The sequence below is a fragment of the Protopterus annectens genome, chromosome 14.part0 (genome assembly GCF_019279795.1).
Source record: "Protopterus annectens isolate FY-2018-M chromosome 14.part0, PAN1.0, whole genome shotgun sequence".
Classification (NCBI taxonomy): Eukaryota; Metazoa; Chordata; order Ceratodontiformes; family Protopteridae; genus Protopterus; species Protopterus annectens.
In genome coordinates, this window is record NC_056748.1 from 932278032 (window position 1) to 932291971 (window position 13940).

Below are 13940 nucleotides of genomic sequence, written 5' to 3' on the forward strand. Positions count from 1 at the left end.
TTTACATCCACAGTCTACTGGACCTTGAAAACTTATAAAGAACAAGCTATGTTATGACTTGCAATAATTTCTGAAGAACTATCATTTTGCTGTAGTTTTCTTTTTTTTTCTTCTTCTTCAAGAAAAGTATACCAGTTAAATACTTTTACAATACTGAAATGCAGAAATGTGGCACAATATATATTTTTAGTCTGCATTAACAAGCCTTTTGAACTATGCCATTTTTTACATCTCATTACAGCGAGTGCACTTTTAGGCATTTCTGCAGTTAAGTGCTCCTAGCGTCAAATATTGCTTGTTCACATTTGCATTAAGAATTTAAAAAACATGCTATATACAAGGTATCAGAAGATTTCATCTTAAAGCATATGACAGCAAACACAACTGTACTGATATTTGAGCTCTGTCTAATGCAGCTAAAGAGATATTGCATATTTGTATACTGTTTTGTATTATAATAATCATATTTCTCTAAATATCTCAACATTCAGATGAGACAGACAGAACTGCACAGCCTCATATGAAAGCTCACAGCTGTATGAAGAAAATCCTGCTGGCAGTGCCTTGCTTGAATAGCTACTGAGATATCATAAGCTACGACATTACCAAATTAATAGTCACTGACTTCATTTTGGCTTATAAGATCCATTTTAAAGCACCAAACTGAATGAATGCTATCAATATAAAGATTAATTTAACCTGAATAGTTTTGTCATTTATAGTTTTATAGTAAAACTTATGGTTCCAGAGCGATGAATACTTGAACTGTAAGGTGATAATTTCATTTATTTAAAGGCTCAAGCCACACCCACTTGGTGTTAAAGGTACAGACTCAAAAGAGCCACACTAGAGGGAATGAGTTAAATATATGTACAGCAAAATAATTCCTAGTGGTTACAAGAGGACAATTTCTTTCTACCAGGAATTATACTTTCATGCCTCCAAACATATACACGCTTGAACATTAATACATTTCTCATGTTTTGGAATGGCATCACATGTTGGTGCTTGTGAGAATACTGAATAAATAATAAAAGTCACGGAGAATGTGTTTCTTACTTTAGAAGGGGTTTAACTAGGTGGATCTGCCTGGATGATGCATCTTATAAAACACTCAAAACACCACTTTGTGAAAGTATGTCCTTATCACTTCATGCTATAGCTCATTCATTAACAGATTCCACTTCTGCCATACTTCAAGGTTATCAGACTGTCCCAACAGATGAAAGGATAGTGGACATGGCGGCTGCATCCAAGAATTCCATTCGAAGAGAGGTGCTGTGGGGACAGTCCCTTCACTCAACTTCATGTACATACGAGGATGAGAATCAGGACACTGTTTCCCATACAGGGTAATAACCTTGCTTGCGAGACAGAAATTAGAGTGGGTGTGGAGTGTGTAGAGGTCTGAATGGACAGATGATAAAATCAGCAAGAAAAGGGGAGTAGTACTGCTGGAATTGAATTCTTCCTCAAGTTTTGGTGAGTACCTTCACAAGTTGGACCCTATGTTTTACAAAATCTCACCGGAACAACATAGATAAGCAGACTGTATTTTACATAGCGTACATCATGGACAGAAGTAGGTTAAAAAATAAAATAAAACAAAAGACAGCTGGGTGCACAAGTCCTAGGATAAAAAAGTGCCCAATCCTGGTATGGGCACTGGTGCCAGGACTGGAAAAAATGACAGTGTAGAATTCTCAAGAAACTGAAATATTCCTACAATGGGGTTAGGCCACATTCAAGAGGAAGGATGCCCCCCCCCCCCCCCCCAGTTGTAGAAGGAAGTAGAAGTCCAGGAAAAATGACAGGCCAAAAAAAAAAAAAAAAAAAAGAGAGAGACACAAATGATAGAGTGGACTATCAAGGAAAAGGAAGAACTTGTATATTGTTACTATTATGCAAGAAGCCCAGAACTTCCACATAGAAGATATTCAAAAAGATTGAGAGAGAAATTAGAGGAAAGAAAATACTTGCACAAGAGAAACTGTCAAAAGCTTCAAATAAAAATTGTTTTCATTAATAGAACAGATCCAAGAAAAAGTATCTTTAATAACTGGAATATCCTTCATGGCTGCTGTGTGCTCCTAGCCCTAGCGTTTTAACATTATTTCCAACCTCCTATCCTGCACTAAGATTTAAGAATCTACCTGCCTGGTGAATAAGGTCCCCTTACAAATAATACCAGCCACCTCATCCTTAAACTACAGAAATTTGCTGTCCTATTTCAGAACCCTGTTACCAAAGGAGGCAAGAAACTTTCCAACCTCCTATCCTGCACAAAGATTTAAGAATCTACCTAACCGGTGAATAAGGACCCCTTACAAATACCAGCCACCTCATCCTTAAACTACAGAAACTTGCCGTCCTGCTCCAGAACCCTGTTACCAAAGGAAGCAAGAAACTTTCCAGCCTCCTATCCTGCACTAAGATTTAAGAATCTACCTGCCTGGTGAATAAGGACCCTTTACAAATAATACCAGCCACCTCATCCTTAAACTACAGAAACTTGCTGTCCTACTTCAGAACCCTGTTACCAAAGGAAGCAAGAAAGTATGCATTTCCTAAACCAAGCAGTAAAGCTGACATTTTACTGAAATAACTTCTATGTGTATTAAAACCCGCTACCAAGCCAGGATACCTAGCAGCCATACCCCCTCTCTACCCCTTAACAAACAAACCTTCCTGTCTTTGTGTAGCCTCCCGTAACTGTTAACAGAGCCTTCCCTAATTCTTTACTAGCTATATCCTATCACTAGCTTCAGCAGTATTATACTCCTATCACTAGCTTCACCTCTAATATAGTTTTTGCCCACTAGGTTGCACCCTCAACTAGGCTTGTTTCACACACTTCTATCCCTTCTCGCTCATAGTATCAAACAAAACATATCTCTGCTGTATAAGACTGCTCTTATATTTCCCATTCTATCCACTAAATTCCTCAGTAATTGCACCCAGCTATTCCCCTACTATCACTACCACAGAATTTCCACCTCTACACTTATCCTTACCCACCAGAAAGCAACTCAGTAGTCAGCAGCTCACAGATTGCTTTTTCAGAACTTGCTTCCTTTACTTGTTTATACCCGCTCTGTTCACCCTGTGGGCTCACTCTGCTCCTCTACCCTACTCCCAATTCCCACCCACCTCAGGGCACCTAAACTTATACCTCTAAAACCACACCCACATCCTCTAACATCCAATGACATACTGCCACTCATTAAAGTACTAAGGAGCTAGGTAAAACTTAACTCCTTCCTATCTCATTACCAGTCCTTACCTCCTATTTATATACTTACAATAAAGCCCTCACAATGCCTACAGCACCCATGTCAAGACACACAAAGCTATTACTCTCATCTGCACTCCTACCTTTTCTAACTGTACCCTATGTCCTAACCACCTACGAAAATCTCACCTATACTGAACTTCACTATCCCTTTAAGCAACTTCCCTACCAATTCAGGCAGCCTCCCAAAACCACATAAACATAACATCAACACCCAGCTGTCTACTACCAAAGTATCATAGACTAGCCTACATTACTTATAACTATCTCCAAGCCAGGAAATCTATTAACATATTCCTAAATCTCACACATTAGACTTCAACAATACCTCCTAATAGATGGTGACATTCATCCCAACCCTGGCCCTAACTATTGCTCCACTGACCCCCACAGACCAAATCACTCGACCTTTCACACCCCTACAAGACCTCCCAACTCTCTCTTCATAGCACATCTCAACATATGTAGCATAAACAATAAAATTGCCCACCTTCATGCTTTCATAGATGTACAGTCATGTGGCATCTTATGTCTAACAGAAACATGGTTAAAACATGCAAACCAGGACAATGAACTCACCCCCACCTGGATACAATATTTTGAGATTAGACTGCAAAACCAAGAAGGGTGTGGGGATGGCTATCCTATACAAAGCAGGGCTACAAGTTACTTCTTTAGATGTGCAATAGACGTGCAACCGGCTTCAGATACCAATGCTGAAATCCTTATTTCTAAACTTCAGATCACTGCCTGTAAATCCATCTACATCATGTGCTCCTACCTTCCTCCTGGCAATAACATCAACACCCTTGAAAATATCCTTCATTGGCTTTCTACAAACTTCCCACAAGAAACCATAGTCCTGGGAGACTTTAACATAGACTGGAATAACTGTACTACTGCTGAGCCTACTACCCATATAAACCTATATGGTTTTTCCCAGACAATTACCTCCCCCACCAGGATCCACAAACCTAACAACAAAGTAAGCACCGTAGACTGGATTTTAATAAATAGTCATCAGCTAACATATAAAGTACATACCCTCCTAGATGACATTAGTGACCACTGATTGACCTATACAGTTAGACAAAAGATCAATATTCCCAACCCAACCATATATAGAACTACATGAATCAACAAACATTTTAACCATGACAGCTTCCAAACTGAACTTAGGGCATGTGATTGGTCACCCCTAAAACACCTCCAACAGGAGGAAGCAGTGTTATACTTTTAACACCAAATTCTTAAAAATCCTAGACTACCATGCCCCTACTCGCTCTATTAGAAATAGGATTAAAACCACTCCATGGCTTACAGAGGAAACTAGGCATAAAATTCTACTTAGAAATAAAATCTGGCCAAATGGCAAACTACTACAAAACCAACTGATCAAACATTTAGACACCTGATAAATGCTACTAAAAATTAATAATTTTAGATACAAGAAACTTCTACTTTCAACTCCAGCAAACTCACCAACACAATTCACAAACGTTCTGGATCGGTATCAACAGACTCTTAAATCCAGGACACTTCAAAACACCAACCCCATCAGGCACCACCCACAAGAATCCCAAGCAAATTGCTTATGCCTTTAATACCTTCATTACTGAGTCCTTCCAATCTCTTGCTAATTATCTACCTCCTGTTAGCTCTAGCCTGCCTTCCTCTGCTACTAGCTTACTTCCTTCATTTAATTTACAACTAGTTCCAACATCCCTCATCTGTACCCTTCTTCAAAAACTCAAACCATCCACCACCTCAGCTGACTATTTACCAGCAGAATATCTGCAAACAGCAGCAAAAGTTACAGCCTATCCTATTTCTATCCTAATAAATAGGACCATAACTGAAGGAACCATCACATCTATCTGGAAAATCTCCCATGTTATCCCATTACATAAAGGCGGTAACTCAACTGAACTCTCAAACATCCGTCCGATAGCCTTACTCTCTCCTTTAGCAAAAATTATGGAAAAATGCATCCACCAACAACTACTAAACCACCTACCCCAAAACAATTTACTAGCTGTCAGCATGGCTTTAGGCCATTCCACAGCACACCACTGCCCTCTTATCCTTCTCCGACTGCATTAACAAAAATCGTAACAGCAATACTCTGTCCTCTGCAATCTTTATCGACCTCTAAAAAGCCTTTGATATGGTAAACCACCAGCTACTTATGAATACACTTAAATCACTTTCACTAGATACACAGGCAGTACAATGGTTTAAATCCTACTTAGAAAATAGGCAACAGGCTGTACTCTGGGATAATAATCTATCTACCCACCTTCCTATTACCCATGGTGTCCCTCATGGCTCTATATTGGGCCCTCTCCTATTCTCAATTTTTATCAACGATCTAAATGTAAAAATTCCTCAAGCTACCTGAATACAATATGCAGATGATTCCACATTAATATGTTCTGCTACTTCTTCATCTGAACTGCAGTCCCTCACCCAAAAAGTGTTTAATATAGTAGAAAGCTGGTTCTTACAGTGCTGCCTCCTCCTGAACCCCATAAAAACAAAATTATTGCTCTTCACTCCTAACACAAAAGTCCTCCCCAACAGATTTCACAGTTATATCTAATAATGGCACTGTCATATCTCCTGACCCAACCACCAAACTCTTAGGAGTAATAATAGGCCACAAACTTAACTTTGACACTCACATCAACACTACAATAAAACCAGTTAACAAAAAACTAGGCTCCCTCTATAAGAATAAACCCTTCCTTACTCCAATAGCTAGAAATACTATTGCCCACACCCATCTTATCTCTACTCTCCTCTATGCCTCACCTATTTATACTAGTCTGTCAAAAAACAACCTCAACAAACTGGCAACCTCCTATAATAACATTGCCAGATGTGCCACTGGCTTCCCATTTAGAACCCACCACTGCCATAATCTAAAACAGCTAGTATGGCTGGAGCTGCATAATCAGCTTCAATTTCACCAATTTATTATTGCCCACAAGACCCTTTATCATCCTAGCAATACTCCAATACTTACTAGCTTTATCACCCCCTACAAAAATCGTACAGCCCTTCGCTCAGCAAATACATTTCTTGTATCCATGCACAAATCCAACAATAAGGCTGGGGATTCACTGTTCTCCAACACTGCGGGGAAAACCTGGAACCTACTTCCCACTGAACTCTCATCTCTTTCTTCAACTTTACTTTTCAAAAAGAAACAAAGTATACCTTAGAAGTCACTGGTACTAACCCAGACTAACAATCCCCTCCTTGCTATGTGCACTGTATACTAATTTCATTACTGCTGCATTAAGTCTAGCTCTTTCATAAACCAGAGAGAGTATGATCTGTTAAGCTAAACTAAAGTCTGTATGAACTTAGTCTTTTTAAGGAACCAATATAGAGTATGAACTTGTCTACCAAGCTATCAACCATATGAACGTGTCTCTTCCTTATAAATAATTAATTTTTTTCTTTTTTAAATATGTTAAGTAGTAAGATTACTCAGCTGCTATGTCAACAATTGCATTCCAGTCTTAAATTTGTACTGTACCTGAAGTTGCTATTCTCTGTATGTGGAGCTTATCTCCCCGGACCTCTACTGAAAATGGACATGTATCCAGTTGGACTAGCCCGGTCAACAAATGTAAAATAAAATAAAAAATAAATAAAAACATTATACAGCGCAAGAAACTTTGGGTTATCTGGAAAAAGTGACAGAGGAAGTGCAAAAATATAAAGAAAAAAACCTAAAGATTTCTGAAAGGCATAAAAAAAGAAACATGGACAAGGGAAAGAACGAGATCTGATATGGTGCAGCGTTTATGCAAAGGAGAAAGCCAAACTAATCAAGAGAAATAGAGCAGCACCAAAGATATTTGAAGAGAAATACAGGCAGAGGCACCCAGATATGGAAAATGTCACAATACAAAAAATAAGACTACAAAGGCGGAATATACAACAGAAGACTGGAAAAGCAGAAGTTAATCAGATAGAAGCTGAAGTTATGGATTATCTGCGAAGTGAAGGATTTAATATAGAAAGTCTAATGCAGGTTGTGTCACAGCATGATGGAACAATGAGCCTACAGAGTAAGGAGAAACAGATGAAACATGATACATCTGAAAAACAATATGGACACAGGAAAAGAAACAGATTTAATATGATGCAACATTTATGCAAAGAAGAAAGCAAAACTAATCAACACAAAGAAAGCAGCACCAAAGAAATTTGAAGATAAATACAGGCAAAGGCATCCAGATATGGAGAATTTCACAATACAAAAAAATTAAGAAAACAAAAGGGGAAAGTATAAAAGAGAATTAGTAGTGCAGAAGTTGAAGAAAGAGAAACTAAACTTATGGATTACCTGTGAAGTGATGGCAACATCACAGCATGACGGAACAAGTCCCTAAATTAAGGAGAAAAAGGTGGGACTGGAAGCATCTGATCACTTGCCACATGAAGATACTCTGGAGTATTCAGAAAGAAACCAGTACAAAAGTTCAGTTGGAGTTGCACAGCAAGGAAAGGAGCAGGAAACCGTGAAAACTCTGACACAGTCAGTGTTGTGGAGTGATGGGCCAGTGAGTTTCCATATAAAAGAGCAACAGATGATGCAGAATGCAGCTAAACAGAATACGTTACAGGAAGATGTTTTGGAACTTTCTGTAGAATGCTCACAGGAAACAGAGAACAAAGAATTTGGCTTCAGTTTAGAGGAAAATGATCAAAGGGAAGAGGTGTTTGATTTAATAGAGATGGAAAGGCACGCTAAGACTGATGAAAGAAATAGATTACAGAAAGTCAATAAGACCCAAAATGTTAGAAGTCTTATAAAACAAATGAACAAAATAATGAAGCCTATTCATAGAAACTCGTGTGATATAACAGACATAAATAGGATATATTACTGTGCAGCTAAATTAATAACAGATGAAGTCTTACTGCAAAAAACAGAGAGCAATAAGGGAATGAAAGGAAAGAAATTAAATGCCACCATGGAAGTACTAAATAGAGAAGGGTCTATATATCATAACTTCGAAGATGTAAAACTTCGAAAATTAAAATATCGAACCCACAACATCGAATGATGAAAATAGCGAAGCCCCGGAACATCGAAATCTTACCTAGGGCAAGATTTCGGTGGGTCGTTCTGTGGCTTCGCTATTTCCTCCACTATGGTGTGCGAGTTACAGACCTTAGGGTTAGGGTGCAGGTTAAGGTAAGTGGATAGTTAGTAATATATGTATGGTGTAGTGTAGGGTTGGGTTTTGTTAACTGTATGTGCGTGTATTAATTAGTTTGTTTGTGTACAGTTTCGTAGGGTATGTGTGCGATAGTTACAGACCTTAGGGTTAGGGTGCAGGTTAAGGTAAGTGGATAGTTAGTAATATATGTATGGTATAGTGTAGGGTTGGGTTTTGTTAACTGTATGTGCGTGTATTAATTAGTTTGTTTGTGTACAGTTTCGTAGGGTATGTGTGCGATAGTTACAGACCTTAGGGTTAGGGTGCAGGTTAAGGTAAGTGGATAGTTAGTAATGTACGTATAGTTCAGTGTGGGGTTGGGTTTTGTTAACTGTATGTGTGTGGTTTATTTTGGTGTGCTTGTGTTGTATGTTTCTCGGAACAGCAAATTTTTTCCCTGGGAAAAAAATTCGCTATTCTGAGCATTCGATGTTATCAATATTCGAAATTCCAAGTTCTAACTTATGGTGTTCGATATTTTGGAATTTCGAATATATCATATAGACCCATACAGAAAATCATAAAGCAATTAAGGCAAGAAGTGTCACTGTTAGAAGAGTATAGAGAAGAGGGAACAGACCAACAAAAATACTTGGATAGAGGTAATAAAAACAACACACAGTATCTGAACTGACCAGGTTCTATCACACACTATTGCAAATAATGAACTAAAGATATCAGCGCAGGTAGAAAAACTTAGAAGATATGCAAATAAATATAAAGGAGATGTACAAAATAAGTAATTCATTGCTGACCCAAAAAAGTTTTACAGAAGAGGATCAGCTCTAAGCCCTTTCTTATTTGCAATGGTGATGGACAGGTTGACAGATAAGATCAGACAGGAGCCCCCATGGACTATGACATTTGCAGATGACATTGTGATTTGTGGTGAGAGTAGGGAACAGGTTGAGGAGACCCTGGAGAGGTGGATGTATGCTCTAGAAAGGAGAGGAATAAAGGTCAGCAGGACTAAGACAGAATATGTGTGTATGTGTGATTGAGAGGGGGGACAGAGGAATGGTGAGGATGCAGGGAGTAGAGTTGGCGAAGGTGGATGAGTTTAAATAGTAGGATCAACAGTTCAGAGTAATGGTGAGTGCAGAAGGGAGGTGAAGACGAGAGTGCAGGCAGGTTGGAGTGGGTGGAAAAGAGTGTCAGGAGTGATTTGTGACAGACGGACATCAGTAAGAGTGAAAGGGAAGGTCTACAAGATAGTAGTGAGACCATCTATGTTATATGGGTTAGAGACGGTAGCACTGACGAAAAGATAGGAGTCATAACTGGAGGTAGCAGAGTTAAAGATGTTAAGAGTTGCACTGGGTGTGACAAGGATGGACAGGATTAGAAATGAGCATATTAGAGAGTCAGCTCAGGTTGGAAGGTTTGGAGACAAAGCCAGAGAGGTGAGATTGCATTGGTTTGGGCAGGTGCTGAGAAGGAATGCTGACTATATTGGGAGAAAGATGTTAAGGATGGAGCTGCTGAGTAAAAGAAAAAGAGGAAGGCCTAAGATAAGGTTTATGGATGTGGTGAGAGAGGACATGCAGGTGGTTGGTGTGACAGAGCAAGATGTAGAGGACAGGAAGAAATGGAAACAGTTGATCCGCTGTGGCGATCCCTAACAAGAGCATCCAAAAGAAAAAGAAGGTAAAAAAAAAACAAAAAGGGATAGAAATACCACCAAAAAAGAAGAAATAGGCACATTTTGGATAACTATCAATGAAGACCCCGTGGAACATAACAAAGATGCTGAATGGGCAGAAGAAGTATATATATAAAAAAAAAACAAAAAAAAAAAACAGTAAGAAGTTCAAATGCACTGGATATGAAATGGGATGAAATAATGGCCAGAGAAATTTAAACAAAATTAAGAAAAGCTCCTAAATGGAAAATCCCTGGCACAGATGCACTACCCATCTTCGGGCTACAAATATTAACATCTTTACACAAAGCTATAGCCCTGAGTAAAAACTACGTATATGCACATCCTGAACAGACACTAATGTAATTAACAGCAGGCAAATCAATACCCTTATCAGTGAACTTGCAAGCTATCCTAAAAACTACAGACAAAACACTTTTCAATCTGATGATGCATAAACTATATACTGGAACTGATACAGCTAGAGTTTGTAGTCATTTAGAGGAAAACTCAATAACGGTACTAGAATAACAGGGTAACAAAAGAAAGTCATGGAACAAATGATCATTTGTTGTTAAATAAAGTCATAATGGAGAATTGCCAAAAGGGGAAGAAGCGAAGTGTGGCATGAATAGACTACAAAAAAAGCATCTGACAGCATCCCAAATCCATGGATAAGGACTGCTTTCAGATGTAAAAGATACACCCTAAATTGATCAATTTCAGTGACCATTCAGTAACAAATCACTTTGTAGCTATGTCACGATAAAGGACAAATTATCTCAGGGTGACTCTTATCACCGCTGTGCTTTTGTCTTGCCCTCAACCATAAGCTCTTTACTTAACACATTAGGTCATGGTTACAATTTGGATACCAGAAAACAACACAGTGTAAAGACCTATCATATTCTTTTTGTGGATGATTTAAAACTTCATAGTTCATTAGATGAACAGCCGAAATTATAAGAATGTGATTTGGTCTTGAGAAATGTGCTAAAGCAACATTTAAAGCAAGAAAGCTGCATCACTAAGAAAATATCAGTCAGGAACAGAAATGTGATATAAAGGAACGTGAGCAGGAGGGAGTGCATAAATATTTGGGAAATGATGATAGAGAATAAAACATGAACAAATGTGAACAAAACTCAGAAATATTTTAGAAGACTAAAAAAATTAATACTGAAAACAGCCAGTTCATCAAGGAACAAAGTACAAGCTATAAACCAATTTGCTCTTTCTGCTCTAACTTGAAGTTTTGGGGTGACTGACTGGCCCCAAAAGGTATTGTTGGATCAGTTGGACAGGAAAACAAAAAAACGCTTCCCGCTTATCAAATGATATATAAAAATCAGTGTATGCCAAGACTATGAATTATTCGTTCTGAAGGAAGCATGGACCTCTTCGAAATCCATTACGTGTACAGATCTGCAATTGTAGGATTGCATACATATCTGCTGACTTCACCAGATCCAGACATAGTGAAAATTTTAAAACATAAGGAGAACAAATCTAAGAGGACTTCTCTGTTTAGTTTAGCAGAAGCATACTGGGCTCAAACGGGAATGGAAATCAAACCAGAGGTAGGCAAAAATCAGCCAGTAACTGAATGCGCCAAAAAAAAAAAAACACACAAAAGAAAGAATATAAGGAGAAGGATCAGACGAGTAGGCAAAAAATGTGGAAAAGGCACAAATATAGTTGTAAGTATGAAAACTCCTGGAACAACCTCATGCGAATCAGGATCTGACACAGGAATGGGCAAGGAGAGGTAATTTTAAACCAAAAGATGAAAGGAATTAACATTGGTGGCCCAGGATAGTGGACTACATACATGTTGGTTTACAAAATTCACTGAACATAAGGGAGGAAAAGACAAAATGCAGGCTTTGAAAAACAGAACTGGAAACTGCTGAATGTGATACACTAATGACAGGGGGTCTATATACTGAAAAGCAGAATAATGTGGCAAGACTGTTGCATTGGGGATTGTGCAAACATTACAATACTGAAGTAACTCATAAGCACTTGTAACATAAGCCACGAAGCATTACACAGAATGGTGAAGTTTACATCACACAGGATCACCCATTACCAACAGTTCAAAAAACAGATGCGAGAAAACCAGACACAGCAGTCCATGAAAAGAAGACAAAAGTAGCATTGATGATTGAAATTGCTACATCAGGAATTACAGTGTCTTATGTACAGAGAGAGACAAAGTCATGAAATACAAGGATCTGTAGGCAGAAATGAGGATCATGTGGAAAGATACCCAGACAGTTCCAATAGTAGTAGGAGCAATGGTCCTCGTAAAAAGAATATGCAGTCATATTAGATATACTAGAGATACATGTAACTCAATATGAATTACAGGAGGAGTCAATTATGGGAACATTGCGGGTGCTGCAAATGGCATTTCTGGCTAATATTAAAGATTGAAACAACATTAATTTCAAGAACTAGAAGAGATCAAGTGTTGAGAAACAAGGGGATCCTGGAAATTAATCGATCCACAAGCCCTTCTTCCCCCATTTGTGCACATGGGACCAAGGTGTCACATCAACACCTACAAACATTTAGACCCAGTGTTCACACTCCCAGGTGGCTAGCCCTGCCACGTACGCCCCTTACGTCCAGAGCACAAATGTCATGCAGATAAAAATGAAGAAAAGTAAAGTCAGAGGAGGAACGCTCATGATTTTTAATAAGAGCCTCACTGGGACATACATTCTCTGAAGGACTGAAAAGGCATCAGAGATGAAAGATCTGGCAAGCATGACAGAAATTTGAATCAAGTACACTACAAATTAACGAGTACTCGCAAAAGGGCCAATGTCAGGCAAAAGGAACATTTCCTGGCTGGAACTGCTCGTATTGTTAGTACATAGATAAAAGAAATTTCATACATCTAGCAACTAAAAAACATACAATAGCAACATAACTGCAAACTGTGGAACACAGAATGTTGTTTATTTGGCTTAGTGAAATCATATACAGCATTTTATGTAGGCAGATGTAACAGATGACTTAAAGAACATTTATGTGAGCACTACTCAAATATTAACATGAGGGCGGCAACATATATCAGCATTTGGAAATAATCATGAATTTCTTTTTAGTGTATTGTAGGCTGCATCTCAAAATATCAGGTACGGAGATAAAGTAATAAAAGAGTTAGCTGAATATAAACATATCATTGATGGTTTGGGCAGACAGAGCTCCATCTCTAAAGGGCAATGTCAGCCTGAAAGAAGTGCTCAAATCCTGTCGTATTAATTAGAGGACATTTGCTTATTAATGTGTCATGTGAGCTGTGTTACTTAAGCACCTTGCAGTGTCAGTGTAGGCTTTCCAAATCACTTGAAAAAGCACATCCATGTCTGAAATACTGTATTTTATATCAATTATATTATTTTACAATAAAGTCTTTTGAAGCCCACTGGATCTTTGTGACCTGAGATTTTTTTGTTTGTATCTTGCTGTTGAATTATTTCTCTGGCTCAGGAGTTGCAACTTGAGCTACCAACTTACTGCTAAGTTAACAGCAACAAGAAGCCTGACTAAAAGCAAAGACAATTCCAGAGGACACAATATTGCACTTCAACTTGGCATGACAGACATCGTGCAGATGCCAGTTACCAATGTTTATTCTTTTATGGTAAGGAATGACACTGCCATTAACACAATTCAAATGGAAAGTGAGAAAGCATTCAAAACAGTTGTCAAAGTATTTTAACGGCACTAACGTGAGCAAAACCATATC

The 13940-nt window shown here is 38.4% G+C and overlaps 1 protein-coding gene across 2 annotated transcripts in view; it reads right to left on the reverse strand.

Annotated features, from left to right (window-relative positions):
- The window catches only part of ERLIN1 (ER lipid raft associated 1), a 610419-nt gene that overhangs the window by 284021 nt on the left and 312458 nt on the right, over positions 1–13940 (reverse strand). The window lies entirely within an intron of this gene.